Source organism: Panthera pardus, unplaced genomic scaffold (assembly GCF_024362965.1).
Source record: "Panthera pardus isolate Hobbes unplaced genomic scaffold, ASM2436296v1 HiC_scaffold_16, whole genome shotgun sequence".
In the NCBI taxonomy this organism is placed as follows: domain Eukaryota; kingdom Metazoa; phylum Chordata; class Mammalia; order Carnivora; family Felidae; genus Panthera; species Panthera pardus.
This window is the reverse complement of record NW_026526721.1, coordinates 109,731,159-109,749,487: the sequence shown is the minus strand read 5'-3', so window position 1 is coordinate 109,749,487 and position 18,329 is coordinate 109,731,159. Positions and strand designations below refer to the sequence as shown.

General features: G+C 36.1%; 2 pseudogenes; both read left to right on the top strand.

Annotated features, from left to right (window-relative positions):
• Nucleotides 1-3,381: 3,381 nt before the first annotated feature.
• On the top strand, nt 3,382-3,479 carry LOC128777491 (U6 spliceosomal RNA; annotated as a pseudogene).
• Nucleotides 3,480-16,273: 12,794 nt separating this feature from the next.
• LOC128777561 (U4 spliceosomal RNA) lies at nt 16,274-16,391 on the top strand (annotated as a pseudogene).
• The last annotated feature ends 1,938 nt before the right edge of the window (nt 16,392-18,329 follow it).

The window sequence follows — 18,329 nt, the reverse complement described above, 5'->3', positions numbered from 1 at the left end:
ACTTGTTTCAGTTCCCTTCTCATGTAAAGCTAGGAATGCTTTTGGTTCCATGTGAAAGCAAACAAAGGTTTAAGAAATGAAATGTATTTTCACCTAACAAGAGGTCTGGAGTTGGGCAGCTGCTGACATTTATTCAGTGGCTCAGCAACATGAAGGCAGCACTCTGCTTTTCCACAGGACTTCAGAAAGGCTTCCTTAGTACCGGGCTACACATTCACATTTCTGGCAGAAAAGGTGGAGTCAGGATACTGCCAAGGGTGTAACTAATATTTTTGTCAGAAGAAAATATATATACTCTTCCCCAAATCCCCCCAGGAGACTTCCGGTTATGTTTTATTAGTTAAAGAAAGCTATGGCATGTAGCCACCCTCTAGTTATAAGGGTTACTAGGCTATTAAGCATTTAACTTCTCCATCTTCTGTTTCGTTGGCAGGCAATGGAAGAGCAATGGACATGGGTTAGCTAGCCAAAATTTTCTGTCATCTCTTATCTTGTTATGTGTTTCTCACCGTTCTCTATTAGCTGTGAAGTCAACTGCTTCTAAAGGCAATGGATCTAGGTAATATTCTTTTTTTCTAAAAGAGTAAAAAAAATGAAAGAACCAAAACTTTTAAGATACTCTTTCCCAATAGTAAATGTTGCAGTCACAAATTTGCTTTTTCAATTAAGGAAGAAAATGTTATTGTACTCTAATGATGAAACCAATATGGTAAAAAAAAAAAAAAAAAAAAAAAAAAAAAAACATTAATGAAAGTAGCTGGGTATCTCTGCAAAGTGCCATCAGTGAGAAGCATACAATGGGAAAATGTTAAGTTCCAGTTGATGTCTTATAGAGACATTTCATTTTTCTTTAGATTAAACTACATAATAGGCTATTGTACTTTTTAAAGTTCTACTTTTTAAAGTCTCATAGAATGCTTTACTTTGACCTTGCCCTCATTCTTTGGTGTCTTCTTTTTAAACTTTATATTTTACTGTTTCCTCCTGAATGGGATTTCAGACACAATCCTAAATTTTAGCTGTCAGACTTTTTCTTTTTTCTTTTTTTCTGGCAAGACTATGGTTCTTACCCTCATCCATTAATCATTGTTTGGAATTGGATTTTTTTTTCTTTTAGTCCTGTTTCTAAAGAAAGACATTCCAGAATGTACCAGTTTTATAAATATATTTTCTAAAAAGCAGCAAAAAATAAAACAAAGTTTTAAACATATAGTGCATTTTCTTCTAGAAAAAAAAGTAAAGTTTAGGCTACTGGCATAATTTTATATGTGTGTGTGTGTATATACATATATGTATATACATATATACATATTCAGATAGGAACCAGGGACTCCTGGGTGGCTCAATCAGTTAAACATCTAACTCTCGATTTTGGCTCAGGTCATGATCTCATAGTTATGAGATGGAGTCCCACATTGGGCTCTACACTGACAGCTTGGAGCCTACTTAAGATTCTCTCTTTTTCCCTCTGCCCCTCCCCTGCTTGTGTGTGATCTCTCTCTCTCTCTCTCAAAAAAAAACAAAAAAAAAACAAAAAAAAACAAACCTACATAAGAACCACCAGTATTCATAAATGTATCATTATTGATCAGATTAAAACATGTTACAAGATACTTTCAGTAGTTTAAGTCACTGTTATTGTACATAATAAGTATTCATAAGTAGGAACAGAAAAGAGAGGCTTCCAAATTCAGAACCTACCAAAACTTTCAGAGTTTGGGTCCTATAAACATGAATGCCTAGGAAATATAAGTTTGCTGTTCTAAAAAAGGCTTTCCTAACTGCATTTGCTTGAGCTAATCATTAATGAATCAGAATTCTTGTATTGCACAGCTCTTGTTAATTTGGGAGTCTAAATATACACTTATGGCATAATTGGGATTTTACTGACACTATTGATGTATTAAATCATGTGTTTAATCATTCAATAAATATTTACTGGGCACTATCTGATGTGTCTGAAACTGTGTTGAGTACTGGGGTACTGGGGACTGAGTATATCAATGAACCAGACAGAATGGTCTCTATTACCATGACATATATATAGACTCATGAGAAAGACAACAGACAGAAGACAATACACAAGTAAGCACACAAAGACAGATATAATTGGGTTTTGTTGTTATTGTTTTTTAATTTTTATTTATTGTGGGAAAGAGAGAACAAGTGGGGGAGGGGCAGAAAGAGAGGAAGAGACAGAATCCCAAGCAGGCTCTGCACTGTCAGCACAGAGCCCAACACAGGGCCCAAACTCACGAACCGTGAGATCATGACCTGAGCCAAAATCAAGAGTCAGACGCTTAACTGACTAAGCTATCCATATGCCCCAAAGACAGAGTTAATTATAAACTGTAATTAAGTACAGCCCTTGCTGTTGACTGAATAACAAGTTAAATAACGTTCTTTTGAGATGGGAATGTTGAAGAAGACATCTGACCAACAAGAAGTAAAAAGTGATACAAACATAGGGGAATAGATTATTCTTAGCAGACGGAACAGGGCACCAGAGGTTCCTGAATAGGGAAGTATGAATGGGATTTGGTACCCTTAAGAAGCAGAGGGAACGCCAGTGTGTCTGAAACATTTTGAGCAAAAAAAGTATGTATATATGACATAAGGTTAAAGAATAAACCTGGGGGTCAGATCATATAAATTCATATCAAGTCATTCTAAGGATCTGACATTTTATCCTGTAGGGAATGGGAAGTTATTGAAGGACTTTGGGCAAGATAGACAAAATGATCAGGTTTTATGTTTTTTTTTTTAAAGGTTATATAGAAAATGTTTTGGTGAGAAACAAGATAAATACAAAGATGAATTTCTCACAAGAATTGTGCAAATGTTACATATTCTTCTTTATTGGGAATAGGGAAATCCATTGAAATTACTGCAGTTATCTAAAGGAAAAGTGATGGGGTGCCTGGGTGGCTCAGTCAGTTAAGCACCCAACTTTGGCTCAGGTCATGATCTTGTGGTCCTTGAGTTCAAGCCCCACATCGGGCTCTGTGCTGACAGCTCAGAGCCTGAAGCCTGCTTCGGATTCTGTCTCCCTCTCTCTCTGCCCCTCCCCTGCTCACACTCTGTCTCTCTCAAAACTAAATAAACGTTAATTTTTTTTTTTTAAATAAAGGAAAAGTGACAGTTGCTTGGACTGGAGGGGTAACTATGATAACGTGGAGAAGTGGCCAGGTATTTTAGACACAAAGAACAGGACTTACTGAAAGACTGGAAGTGGCTATGAGAAAAAATAGGAACGACAGCTGCCTCTCAGGATCTGGCTTAAGGAAAAGATCAGGAAAGAGAGATCATTCTAGAAGCTCTGGAAAGAGAGATCAAGAATTTAGTTTCTCAAAAGGGAACTAAAACACACTTGACCCATGCAACCTCTTGTAGTTTCTATATCAAAATTGGAATAATGCAAAGATTAGCATGACCCCTTCACATGGCTGGTTCATATTTGTGAAGTATTGCAAAAATTAAAAAAAAACTCACTTCTAAAAGGAAAAGTATTTGGGGTGCCTGGGTGGTTCAGTCACTTAAGTGTCTTCCTTTGGCTCACATCATGATCTCACAGCTCGTGGGTTCGAGCCCTGCATCGGGCTCTGTGCTGACAGCTCAGAGCCTGGAGCCTGCTTCAATTCTATGTCTCCTTCTCTTTCTGCCCCTCCCTCACTTGTGCTCTGTCTGTGTCTCTCAAAAATAAACAGTAAATATTAAAAATTAAAAATAAATAAATAAATAAATAAATAAATGGTAAAGTATAAAGAAAAAAACAAATTAAAATAAATAACATTACCAAGAAACATTAAAGGAGTAACATCAAGTATACTACTTTATACCCTAAACACAAGTTAATTCAAGTCTCTTACGGAAAGACAAGATGTCAAATTTGGTTTAAAAAAAAAACAGATCTGTTATGTACAACAAACATACTTAATGTGCTAAACAGAGTTAGAAAATATAGGGATGATCAAAGAGATGCTAAGAAATTTGAATAAAGAATCAGGAGTGGCATATAATATTAGTCAAGATGAAATATAAGGATAAAAAAATAACTAGGACAGAGAGACAATATGTTATGATACAAGACATAATCATGTAGCAGTCATTAGCCTATGCATCAAACAATGTGGCAACTATACTCACATAAAAAATAAATATTAGAAATATCTATCAAGAGCAACACCTGGGTGGCTCAGTTGGTTAAGCATCCAACTTCTGCTGGGGTCATGATCTCGTGGTCTATGAGTTCGAGCCCCGTGTGGGGCTCTATGCTGACACCTCAGAGCCTGGAGCCTGCTTCAGATTCTGTCTCTCTCTCTCTCTCTCTCTCTCTCAAAAATGAATAAACATTAAAAAGAAAAGAAATATCTATCAAGACAATATGATAAAATTGACATTAGCAATTAATAATACTATCAGAAACCTTCAAATTATCTATGTTAAGATTTAGATGTCTCCCCATGAAGACATCGGACAAGCAGTTCAGGGCTGAGAACAGCACTGTTGTGACACTTCTTCTACATGTAGTGCTTTCGTGCCCATATATGCATTCACGTGGTAGATGATGATTCTTTTAATGTTTCAGACCTACAGCAATTAGAGACTGACATTTGTCTCACCAGGTCTTGCTTGGGTTTAGTTCCAATACAATGGGAGAAAAGTTTTAGGACATAAAGAGGATTGTTTTACTCCTTCATTACTGCATCAAGAAAACCCTAAGCAATAACCAGATATTACATGCACTCTTTACAGTCCTCTGGCAAGGTAACATTTTTTCAAAGTCCACGTGGCTTGGACACCTAACCTTACCTAGCTTACTTGGTCCTTGGGCAAACACATAAAGACAGCTTTGCCTACAGCCCACAGACAGGCTTGAGGACAATTACCAAGCAATGATTTGAATGGGATAATAGGTTCTAACTTGTTTTATTACCTTTCCTGGAGCAGAAACCAAGGCCTCAAGTGACATCCAATTATAGTTCTTAATTCATGTGAGGCATGTTCAATGCTGACATCAAATCACAACATCCTTAACCTCACTTGGGTGCCAAAAGACAAGATTTTCTTCTATTCTCTAGAATAAACTTCAAGTAGCAAATATACATAATTGGCTAGGCAAAGAGGGATTTCTCACAGGAATCTGCAATATGTGTAATTTGTCTTCTCTCCTTGTTACAGTATGTATAATTTATCTTGTGAGAAATGAATGGGAAAAGGGCACAGGGGTCTTTCTGCAACTTGGCTATTAGTCACAACCTATTAATACCATATTCTTCCCAAGAGAGATGAGTAATGCCACAGCCCCATGATATCAGAGGCTTGGAAAGGACTCCTATAACATGGAGTATTGCAGGTAGAATTAGATGAGGATTCTGGTCATGGATTAAAGGGAAAGAGACTAATTAAAAATAACTCCAGGGGTGCCTGGGTGGCTCAGTCGGTTGAGTGTCCGACATCGGCTCAAGTCATGATCTCGCGGTTGGTGGGTTCGATCCCCGCATAGGGCTCTGTGCTGACAGCTCAGAGCCTGGAGCCTGCTTCGGATTCTGTCTGTCTGTCTCTCTCTCTCTCTCTCTCTCTCTCTCTCTCTCTCTCTCTCTGAGCCTCCCCCACTCACGCTCTGGCTCTCTCTCCCTCAAGGATAAATAAACATTAAAAAAAAATTTTAAATAATAATTCCAAGATTTTCTGAGAAAGTCCAGAATAAGGGTCACATTTTGGAAGAGGAATTCAATTTAAAACAAATGAAATGTTTTTCCCAAATGTGAATATCCATCAAGTACCTGGAAGTGTGGGAGATGTTCAGAAGACAGATTAACAAGAATACTTATTGTTTGGGTTTAATTCACACAGAGGCAATGATGTGTATGAATGTTAACTGAGTGCCTTTGTAGTAACTGTATTTTTTAGTTGTTGACATTATTTAACTGATACTTTATTGCCTAAGTTTGTGGCTTAAAAATAAAATGTTTATATAAATTGTAATAATCTTAGCAAATACCAAAAACAAAAAGTGTAAATAATCATTCCTGTTAGATGTTAGGTCTTGCAGCGGGTGAAAGAACCCTTGAAAATAAACCAAATTTTAAACTAAAACTTTATTTTTAGAGTATCTAAAATACTTTAGAGTATTAAACTAAATTTTTTTATTTTTAGATTATCTACCTTTAAAATAATGTACACACACACACACACACACACACACACAAACACACACACACATTTAGGTAGAAGTAACATAAAAGCCTTTGCAAATATTTCTTAGGTTAAAGAAAAGATAACATTGTGAATTATACGTGGAAGTGATGGTTTGTTTACTGGCTGTTCAAGGAGTCTTGATCCCCCTTTCTGCCTCTATTCCTGCACACAGTATCCACATCCCCGCCCTCTGCCCAGGAACAGACAAGAGCCTAGAACCACAGCCAGGTGGTTGTTCCATGGGGATAACAAAGGGCCAGAAGTTCTCCCTGTCCTTCCAACTCCACCCTTTTCATTTCTCTTTCCATTTTTCCAGGTTCAGAATTCCTCCCTAGTCTCTGAAAGAAAAAAAGAAAAAAACTGAGTCTGCAAGTTTGCTTCTTCTTTTCTTTTTTTTTTTAATTCAAGTTAGTTAACACATAGTGTAATAATGGTTTCAGGAGTAGATTTTAGTGATTCATCACTTACATATAACCCCCAGTACTCATCCCAACAAGTGTCCTCCTTAATGCCCATCACCCATCTAGCCCACCCTCATCCACTTCCCCTCCAAAAACTCTGTTTGTTCTCTGTTTTTAAGAGTCTCTTATGGTTTACCTCCCTCTCTGTTTTTATCTTATTTTATTTTCCCTTCCCTTCCCCTATGTTCATCTGTTTGGTGTCTTAAATTCCACATATTAGTGAAATCATATATTTATGTTTCTCTGACTGCCTTATTTTACTTAACATAATACACTCTAGTTACATCCACACTGTTGCAAATGGCAAGATTTCATTCTTTTTGATTGCCAAGTAATATTCCATGGTACATACATACCACATGGGACTGGGGGAGTGGTGAGGGGAAGGAAGACGTTTGTGCACAAATGATGGAGAATATGAGGAAAGAATGTTCATAATCCAATCAAGTCACACTCATAGCATGTCTTCTTTTTCTCTTACCATAAAAGATGTTATCAGGGTTTTTCTCCCTACTTAAAAGATCTTAAAAGTAAGAATCATGTCTTACCCAATTAGTGTTTAGTGAGTGAGAACATGAGTGAATGAATAGATGAGTGAATGAATAGATAAGTTAATGAAATTTTCTTCTTCAGAGTGGGGGCTAAAGATGTTTGAATAGGGCTTTTTCAGTTTACAAGTTTCTCAATATACATTTTGTCATTTAATTCTTGATAGAGTTGCATAAAGTAATTTTAGAGATAAAAAAAAACTAAGGTAATTTAAAATACTTTTTAATATTTACTTATTTTTGAGAGAGAGAGTGTGTGTATGTGTAAGCAGGGGAGGGGCAGAGAGAGAGGGAGACACAGAATCTAAAGCAGGCTCCAGGCTCTGAGTTGTTCACACAGAGCCCGACACGGGGCTCGAACTCACGAACTGTGAGATCATGACCTGAGCTGAAGTCAGTTGCTTAACTGACTGAGTCACGTAGGCACCCCAAAACTAAGATAATTTTGAAGTTACGACACGAATCCGGGTCTTCTGACTCCAACTAGCTGCCATTTTCATTCTATGAGTCTGTGTCTTTAGAAGAATGAGAGAAATTAGAACAGTGATGTCTGAGGCTAGAGAAGGAGGATGTTTATTAAAGAATCCATGTAGAATAGGCCAATAAAGGGCAGCCTAGGCCCATGGAAGCAGGTACTCATTCACTTGGCCCCATTTGCGCTTCCTTCCTCTTACCGGTGGTTCTTGAGTTGCCTCAGGAGCTACATGACTCAGATGCCCAGTATCTTGACTGCCATGTCCTATTCTCCTCTCCATGTAGTAAGTGTTTTGCTTTTCTGATTGCCTGTTCCCTCACTCCCACCCCCCATAAAAAACTCTTTGGAAGACCAGTATAAACTCCTCTTATGGACTACAGCCACTCCCAATCCCACTTGAGAGTAAGAGTAATACCTGATCCCAGGTCCCCTAGGCCATTCCTTGGTTTTAATGCTTGTAATGTCAACTGTCAACTGCCAACTACTTACAACTTCCATTGCCAAATATAGTGCTGATCCCTTTAAGTGTTTAACTATTAACCCTCTAACATACCCATGGCATTTATATTATAATTATTATTTTCCTGTCAAAGGAATCAAGATCAGAAAAATAAGGTAACTTAGCTAAGGTCAGTGACACAGTTAATTAGTACAGGAGCTGCATGTCAACTTCAGGTCTGGCTAATGGCAAAGCCCAGGTTCTTCCGTAGCATCAGGTACCTTGTGCAGGTACTCCATCTCCAGTGAGTCCTTCTTGACAATCATATCTATAACAACACCTGCCCCCAGTCACTCCTTGTTCTTTTACCCTGCCTTGTTTTTCTTCAGACCATTGACCCTCATGTATAAATTGATTTTTGTCCCCATGACTAAAATCCAAGCTTCCAGAGGGCGGGGACTTACCATTTTTGTTTGTTGCTGCCTTCTCCATTGCATAAAGCAGAGCCTGGCAATAGTTTTATCTCAATAAATACTTTTTTAAATATATGGATGTATAATTCTAGAATACTTGTTATTTCAGTTTCTAAGTATAGTTCCCTCAATATTTTTCCTGTGAGAATGAGGGCAAAGTTATATATAGAAAAATTAAGAAAGGGTATGAGAGACAATCTAAGTAATGCTAAACAGCAGGAAGAGTAACTAATGTTTTTGACATTATACATTCATTTACATGTCAGGGTATTCCAGCCCTGTATTACTGAAAGATTTCCTAATCAGCTTACAATGCTGCAACAAACATTCCCCAAATCTCAGTGGCTCACAATAGCAAACCTGTATTTCCTGCTCGCTTTACATGAAGGCTGCAGGTTGGCTACAACTCTTCTGGGCTTGACTTAGCTCTACGTGTCTTCACATTCTTGGTCCCAAGCTGAAGGATAGTCACTACCTAGGCCATGCTGTTCTCTTAACAGAAAGCAGACATTCGAGGAGAGACATGGCCAATCCACAGAAGTACTTTCAATATTATGTCTATTCACATTCTATTAGCCGAAACTAGTGATATGATCAAGCCAAAGTCAATGGAAAAAACAATGCATATAAGAATTCAAGGAAAGGGGTGCCTGGGTGGCTCAGTTGGTTAAACATCCAACTTTAGCTTGGGTCGTGATCTCATGGTTCATGCATTCAAATCCCACATCAGGCTCTCTGCTGTTAGCACAGAGCCCACTGTGGATCCTCTGTTTCCTTTTCTCTCTCTCTCTCTCTCTCTCTCTCTCTCTCTCCCTCAAAAATAAATAAACATTAAAAAATTATAAAAACAATTCAAGGCAAGATCAAGGAATGAGTAAGACAATATACTATATAGATATTATATTTCTAGATCTCTCTAAGATCATTTCCTTCACTGATTGCACACATTTATAAATGACCCATCTTATATTTTTCATCAAGTTTTTTCTTTCCTAAGTACACACTTGTGTCTACTGAATATTGGCCAGATTTTCATTACACATTTTTCCCAACTTTGTACAGACTGACTTTTAATATGAATTTCTAACTTACTAACTCTCAAATTTGGCCTCATTGACAAATTTAATCTTATTCAGTCAAATATGACCGAAGTCCATGAAAACCAAGGTCATTGGAAAGACCTTTATTTTTTGAACATAGAAATCTCATGAAATGATTTGTCCATAACAAAATCAATAGAGCATTTGATTCTTCAGCTGTGAAATACCCAACATGCTTAGTCAGAGAAAATACAATCTTAGTTTTAAAGACTTCCTTAAGTATCATGACAATTTTGCTGTTCTTGGAACTTTATCAATATTTCATGATGATATTCTTCTCTGCAGGAGAACCTAAGAAAAATATTCTATTAATCATGGAGATATTAAAACTATCTGTCACTTGTAGCATGCATATGTAATAAAGTAATCAGATAAAATTGATATCAGAGACAAATGGTCCACATTAAAAATGTCTGCTCAAACTTCTGAAATTGCTCCTTTTATGATGATCTCAGTAACTAAACCTCTCAATCTGCAAATGAAGATAAATGAGAAGATAATTTTTTAAACTCTGAATTGTAGAACAGAATAAAGAGAGGCCTAAAGTGGCTAACAGTGTAATAGCTGAAAAACATGCCTTCACACTTTTCAAGACAAATAAATAGGCGAATTAACCTACTGGCTATTTTCTTGAACATTTATTTCAAATTCTCCAAAAATTTAATTTAAAATGAAACTAATGGAAGCATGTGAACTTAAGCAAATATTTATATATGTATGGGTTTTAGTTTTAAAATGTGTACATATAGAGTTAGACTGGAGGCTCCTGGGTGGCTCAGTTGGTTGAGTGTCCAACTCTTGATTTTGGCTCAACTCATGATCCCAGGGTGGGTCATGGGATTGAGTCCCATGTTTGGCTCTATGCTAAGCGTGGAGCCTGCTTGAGGTTCTCTCTTTCTCTCCCTCTCCCTCTCTTGCCCACTGTGCTCACTCTCTCTCCAAAATTAAAATTTTAAAAATTAACTAAAAATAAATAAAATGAAGAGTTAGACTAGAATCAGTATGTCCCATATGCCCTGGAAGATAGTGAATTAAAAAAATAAAGGAGCTGGAATGAGGTCAATGAATATGTTAAATGACAAAAATTGTTATTTGCTTCCCAATATCTACTTTTCCCAACTTCCTCACCAGTGGAATCCTGATTTGGTTCAGAATGACAATGGTCCTGCCTTAAAAAGTCTCACTTTCATAGACTTCAGGCTTCCTAAGAACATATAACCTAGTTCTGACCATGATCTTTAAGCAAAAACCTATTGGGTCATTCCCCTAGGAAAATAATTGTAACACAGCGCCTATAAAGATTTCTGAGAACTTCAGGTGGAAAATCACCCAATAACACTAGCTGAGCAGAAAGGCTGAAGGAGTTCAGATCATGACGATATAATGAAGCCACTGAACCAGCCCTGAGCTGTCTACCCCTGGACTTCTTTTTATTAAAAAGTGAAGTGAAGTGAAGTGAAGTGAAGTGAAGTGAAGTGAAGTGAAGTGAAGTAAAATAAAATAAAATAAAATAAAATAAAATAAAATAAAGTAAAATAAAATAAAATAAAATAAAATAAAATAAAATAAAATAAAATAAAAACCTCTCTTTAGTTAAACCAGTATAATTGGGTCTCTGTTAGATGCAGCTGTCTCAATTCTTGACTCAAAATCTCTCTCAGTCACTCAGATGTTCACTAGCTAATAAAAACCCTGAAAATCCCTGTGATAAAGAAATCTATTTAACTTTCTTTAACAGGGAATTTCTCAAACTTATTCATCAACAGATACCTGATAATTTGCCTATAAACTATCATCCTAATGTCCACCTTTTGGTAAACATTTAACCAGAGGTCTTAAAAGGCATAGGAATTTAACATTCTGTAATTACATAATTAAAAATCTAAAAGCCTATGTATTTCCATAGCCACAATTGCCCGGAATCCCAGACTTCTTAGGAAGGGTTTTTTACCAGTGACAATTACTGACATAGCCATTACTCAAAGAGCATTCTCAGTCTCCACAGGTGTTGGGTGTGCCTGTGACCTTTACAGGGCTTAGGCAAAGAAGCCCTGAAAATTATCTTTCCTCCTTATTCTGATTCATCCAGGGATGACTGTTGAAACTTAAGGCAGATAATGTTCTATCTAATTCCTAAAGAAATGTAAGCAGGAGAAAATTACATAACCTTTCTATGGATTTAGATTTACGTTGCCCAGCTTCTAGTACTATAAGCACTTGATCAGCATTCTCTGACTGGTATTTGACTTCCCTTTATTTTTTCTCTATGTTTCAACCACTGGAGAAAAAGTTCCTTAACTTAGCCATGGTTATGTCAAACTAATAGACAAAAGTACTGAATGTGTGAAAATGCTTTGTTCATACTAATGTTTTTCAAGTAAGTTTCTGCATCTAATAATTAATTTCATCATCACCATACATAACATAGTCCCTATTTTCAGAGCTCTATGTTAAGCACAGATGAGCCTCGAGGAAGGTAAATGCTTTGACTCTTATCCTATATGCTAAATGAAGAGGAAGTACACAGAGAAAAATAATTGGGGAAAATGGTACTTTATCAATTTGTGTTTAGAACTAAAGGGTAAATTTCCAGGTTTTATAACTTCACGTTTGCTTCATTAGTTTTTAAATGAACAAATTACATTTAAGCCATTGGTCTTTCAGTACATTTACATTCTAACACGGCATCAGTCTGGAGATAGTACAATTATCGGGGGTCGGGGGGGGGGGGGTCTGAGCATAGCATGATGCTTCTTACCCACCTTTTTTTTTTTTTTTTTGGCCAGACAAGATTGCAACAAAAGACAAAGTAAAACCTAAAAGGGTCAAAACCAAACTGCAAATGCTAGTCATTCACTATAATCATTCTAATTTCTACAGCAATGGAATATGGGACCAATCACTGTGGCAACAATAGGGAACTGCACAAACACCTCATCAGGGATGCAATAGGGTGCCCTTGGTACATGCAGCAGCATCCTTGATGTGGAGCTTCAGTGATCGATACTAGAGACCTGGAGCGGCAGCAGCATCTTTAATGCACATGGTAGGCCAAGCTGTTCCTTTGGAGTTCGCCGAAAGAGGAGCTATCACAACCATTAGTAGGGGAAATAAAGGATGCGTGGATCATTCAAGCTAATCCACTGAGTACATGTGAGGAACCTGGAGGCAGCAAGAGTTCTTAGAAGAATATGCATTTGCAAACTTATTTTTACTCTAAGGCTGCCATAGTGCAGGGAAAAAAAAGTGAAAATACCAGAAAAAGGAAGCAGCAGCATATCCAAAACTAATTGTTAAACAGATTTTGGTGGCCGAGGGTCTTGTAGAATAAGATTCTAGGAGGGTGTGATGACATAAGTAGTCTAAAGGAGTTGGTTACACAACAGAAAAATAATTTTAAGTAGAGAGGGATAAAAAGAAGAGCAATCCTATGTATAATAAAGTGGGGGATAGGAGATAGAAAAAACATACCAAAAGCATGAACCTATTAAGGGTTTCCCATAACTGGAAAAGCTATGATTAAGTGAGCAAAGGCACACATACGTCTATAAAGCACTTTCTTTGAAACAGCCCTACACCAAACACAACAAGGTACAAATAAATGACAGGTACTTTCAGCTCTAGTTTTGCGGGTGACGGCCGCGGCTGGCTATAGGCCCTGGGGAGCATACAGACAAGAACGCATGGTAAAGTAGGGCAGATTACAAAGAAGGAGTAAAAATAGAAAATAAAATCTTATCACAGTAAGGTCAGGAAACGTGAACTTCAAAAGATAGGAAAGATAAAGTGTTCTGGAAATATATAGACCTTACGTATGAATAGTTGGGACCTTTTTTTGTTGTTATTAAATATAAACATTCTTTTAGCCCCTTTTAATCCCTATCTGATCAAAAGCATTATTGAGCTGCTTTATAGCCTAAAAATAGATACATTTTTAGAATAAAGACATTTCTGACAATTGGAGAAAAGTTATATTAGTAAATTTCTAAAATGTAAGTAACATATTAAATCTGAAAAATATAGACTGGCAAAATTTCACATGACATAAAAATTATGAAGGGCAAAAATAGGAAATCACAAAAATCATTAATGTCCTCAAAGAAGACAGAATACTGGGTAAAAACTGAAAAGATTTATTTTGAAAATCCTCTCAGTCTAACTGAATCTTCTATAAACATGTCTTGGCTTTTTTAAAATATAAACTTAATCATTTATTTTAACTTCAGTAAATATACTTTGTGGTCCCTTTAATACTAGATTGGTTAAAACCAGACTGGTATGGTAAAATTGCTCCTGATTACAGGATGATGGAACTAAACAATAATTTCAAGTGTAATTATGGTATCATTCAAGGTTAAAGTACTTAATATATTTCAGATTTATGACCTCTTTTGAATGTACAATAAGCATTTACATACACATATCCATACTTCCTACTAGGAGAAGTAGAAATCTGAGCAAACCAGAAACTGAACCACAGGAACCTAGAAGACACAGTTCTAACCCTCATAAGGCTCACTCTAACAATATATCCCCATTTACTTGTGATGCAGACAAATCCTTCTTCTGAAAACATATGTTCATCTCTAAAAACTTTTCATTTTCTCTACATATACTTCTGCTTCAAATGCTCTTTTTTAAAATTATGTTTTATTTTAGAAAGAGAGAGTGCACACTAGCGGGGCAGAGGGGCAGAGGGAGAGAGAGAAAGAGAGAGAAGAATCTTAAGCAGGGCTGAATCTGATGCACGGCTCGATCCCATGACCCTGGGATCCTGACCTGAGCCAAATCAAGAGTTGGACATTCAACGGACTAAGCTACTGAGGTATCCCTCAAATGCTCTTTTAATAGGATTTTATTCATGGGCATGTTCCTGATGATGCTGAGGAAAAATCCACTCTGTTTCCCTCACTGCAAAAACTGAGTATTTATCATGATCCCATCATAAGAAATCTGTGGGAATTTTACAACATCAAAATAAAGCTCTTTGTAACTAAGAATCTTTATAAGCACTATGGAAGTCTTAAGTCCAGCATAGTTAATTACTGAGAAGTTTCTCCCACTGTCAGCTATTTTAGTCAACATAACATTAAATTCTTAAATTTTTTCAATTTAATAATCCATTAAAAGTTTTCTAGATATAATTCTTCTTTATTAAATGAACAAATGGATCTGGGTTATCATGTGCAAGATTATGTAAGTATCCTTTATGGCATTTTCTATCACAAAACTCTTAACTTTTCAATAATAGAAGTGTTATTTATACTGAAAAATTAATTCACATTTATAAGAGTTTTCCAATGCTTTTGGGAAATGTCTTTAAAATATTTTTTAATCATATTTTATGCCCCAATGTAAAAGGCAGTACTACCCTGAAAAAAAAAAAGAGAATAAGAAACATTTTTAAAATTTACTTTTAATAAATATATAAAATGCATCTGTGAATCAGAACAACAATAATATGAGCAAGAATATCCAAATTCAGAGAAGGAAAAATGGTGGAAGGTAAATAGGGAAGGATGGATACTTAACGGCTACAGAGCTCAGACTAACCGGCAGAATTTCCAAGGTGAGTATCACAAATCAGTATCTCTCAATTGAAACATCAGAATGTGTGAGGTTACTGAGGGAACTTACATGAACTAATATGGCAACAAACATCTGGATCAGTAAGGCTGAACAAAGAATTCCACTGACATGCCATATTTTCAGGAAGCATTTAGTCAGTGAGCAGAGTGAAAGATAGTGACATAATTGGAGGCAGACCCACAGCTGTTCATTTACGTTAGACACAGAGAAAAAAAAAAACAGCCCAACCACATTATAAACTGCCCAGTCCTATAATGAATCTCCTATAAATAACTGGTTCAGGATGAGAACCTCACTCAAAGGTAACACATGGTCAAAAACTAATCAGCATTGGTTCTTATCAAATACAATACCACATGAAGGAGGAAATAGGAAGAGCAAATGGCAAAGGACACTCACCAAAATAATCTTGCCACAGAGCAGATGACAAAAAAATAGGTCTTAAATTAAAATTTAAATGAAATGGTTCGTTTTACAAAGCAACTACTCAAAAGATACAAACAATTACAGTACATGAAACTATGTAACAAAGGAATGAAACAGGAACCAAAATAGCTTAGGAAAGAAGAGTAGGAAGTAAAACCATTACAGAAATGGAGGCTAATCTGACAGAATTACATAGGACAAAATATGGCAAGGAACATGGAGCATCACACTGAGAATAGAAAGCAAAATGAAGTGGAAAGAGTTAAGGAGGGCTCCAGGAAAAAAATGATCACTATGGAATCAAACATATACATAAATGGTTTCCCTGAAAGCAAGAATCAAAATAATGAAATATAACAATTATTTAACAATATAAAACAAGAAAACTTTCCAGAAAATGAAAGGAATAATGGTAAATCCAGAGACAGAAAGAGTACAGCATGTACCAGGAAAAATTAGATACAGAATGACCAATCTTATTACAGAATAATAAAATCACTGGACTTCAAAGGTAATGAAAGAGCCCTCTAAATGTACAAAGACCAAGATATTTATAAATGCAGCTTTGTGCGGTGGCAGTATCGTAGCCAATGAGGTTTATCCAAGGCATGATTATTGCTAATTGAAGATACTTATAAATGGTAAATAATCAGGCTACTTTCCAAAAGTTCCACAGAACACTAGAAGATGGTAAAATAATGCCTCAAAGATAGTGTGACTCAATAATTTTACTACCTCCCAAATTCTCACGTAAGAATAAAAACAATGAACTTTAGATATATAAAAACTCAGGGTATACAGTGCCTATAAATTCTTCCCAAAGAAACCATTCAAGAGTAAATTTTAGCTACCCAAGAAATAAATGGAGATATAGTGGCAAAAACAAACAAAAACAACTAGTGATGAATGTTAATACCTTTTAACTCTAGTACTAAGACTAAACAGTTATAGAGATTATAGATATAGACAAAATGTAAAAGTCACCAATCCTGACAGGATTCTTTCATTTCCTTGCTCTCTTTCTATGTTAAGAAGTATGCAGAAAATCTTTGTGTGCACAGGTGCACATCAAAGATGAAGGAGCAGTGAGATAAACTGAGATAGAAGTATAAGGAGGTCATATTCTGTTTAGATTACCAGGAAAGAAAAGAAGCCTGTAGGGCTCAAGTAGGAGGCTCTTACCAAAATCAAGCCTGTATATTTGTTGACGTGCCCCTTGTACTCCTTCTCAGAAACAGCCTGATGACTAGTGTATGAAGGTGAGGCACCCTCAATATAAAGGAATTTTCTAGAGTACAACTTGCTTAGGCACCAAACACACTCTCCTATTGGTTGTATCCAGGGCTTCAAAGAAGAGAAATTCCAATTTACCAGGGGTCCAAAATTGAGTAGACCACTAGTTTCATCAAATGCACTTAATGTAGTTAAATTCAACTGAATCTTTTATTACACCCATATGATTTTAAACATCAATTATTGGCCATCTCTAAAGAGATATTTATATAGAAGCCATGAGGATAAATACTTGCTGATTCTAGACTAACTGGAAAATTTTCTTGGTTTTAAAGATCAATTCACTCTCAGCACTTTTTTGTGAGGTAGGAGCTACTATTGAGCAAGCTTTACAGATGAGACATATGAAGTACACCATACAGAAAAGAGTGGTATAAGTAATAGTCCCCGAAATAGAGAGCCTAGAGTCATAATCCACCTGTGCCATTTAATGCTGTTAGGAAGAGATTTGTTTGTAGTGAGGTTTCAGTCGTTTTAATCATAAAATAATGACGATAAAAACAATAACAGTGTTGTTTTGAGGATCAACTCATACAATGTACATAAAAATGCTTTAATTACAAAGCATTTTACCAATTTATCATTATTACTATTACTATAAACATTCTCCATCTGGTCATCTCATTTATAATTAGCAACATTGCGCACACTTTTATGTCTTTAAAACGCAACAGGGTTATCCTATTTTTCAGTAGAACTAAAAATCATTAGTTTCTTTCCACAAAGTGTATATAAAATACTGGTCTCTGAATGTGCCATGGAAAAAGAGTTTAGCTTAGCCTCTCAAGGGACCTTTATCTCAAAAATGTTAAGGACAACTGATAGTGGAATGAAATGCCTAACCAGTTGTTGAAGGTAGTTTTTAAATCATGGGAGCTATGGATTTTAAAAGCATGCACTAGCAAATTCAGATTTATGTTATCTCTGTTATCTATTGGTCCCTTGAACTTTCTTTTTCCTAAAATAACTGCATGGATCTAAGAAGAATCCCAAGAATAGATGATTCAGACCAATTAATAAGAAACTATCTCTCATGGATACAATTTGAGTACAAAACATTCTGGCAGTCCAGACAGAGCTTTTCAAATATTCTACATGTTCACAATTTATAAGAGATTTATGAGTTTTCCCCTTTGTTTTTATACTAATTTATTCTTTCTCTTGTCTCTCAGAACACTCTTCTTTACAACAAAGTCATATTCTAGATAAATTCCGAATATGTCATCTTTCAGTACTTTTTTCCCACTTCTCTTTATTCTTTCTTAAGCTGGCATTAAGCAGGAAAGCATGCATTTCCAACGGGAAGCAACTTCAGCACATGAGG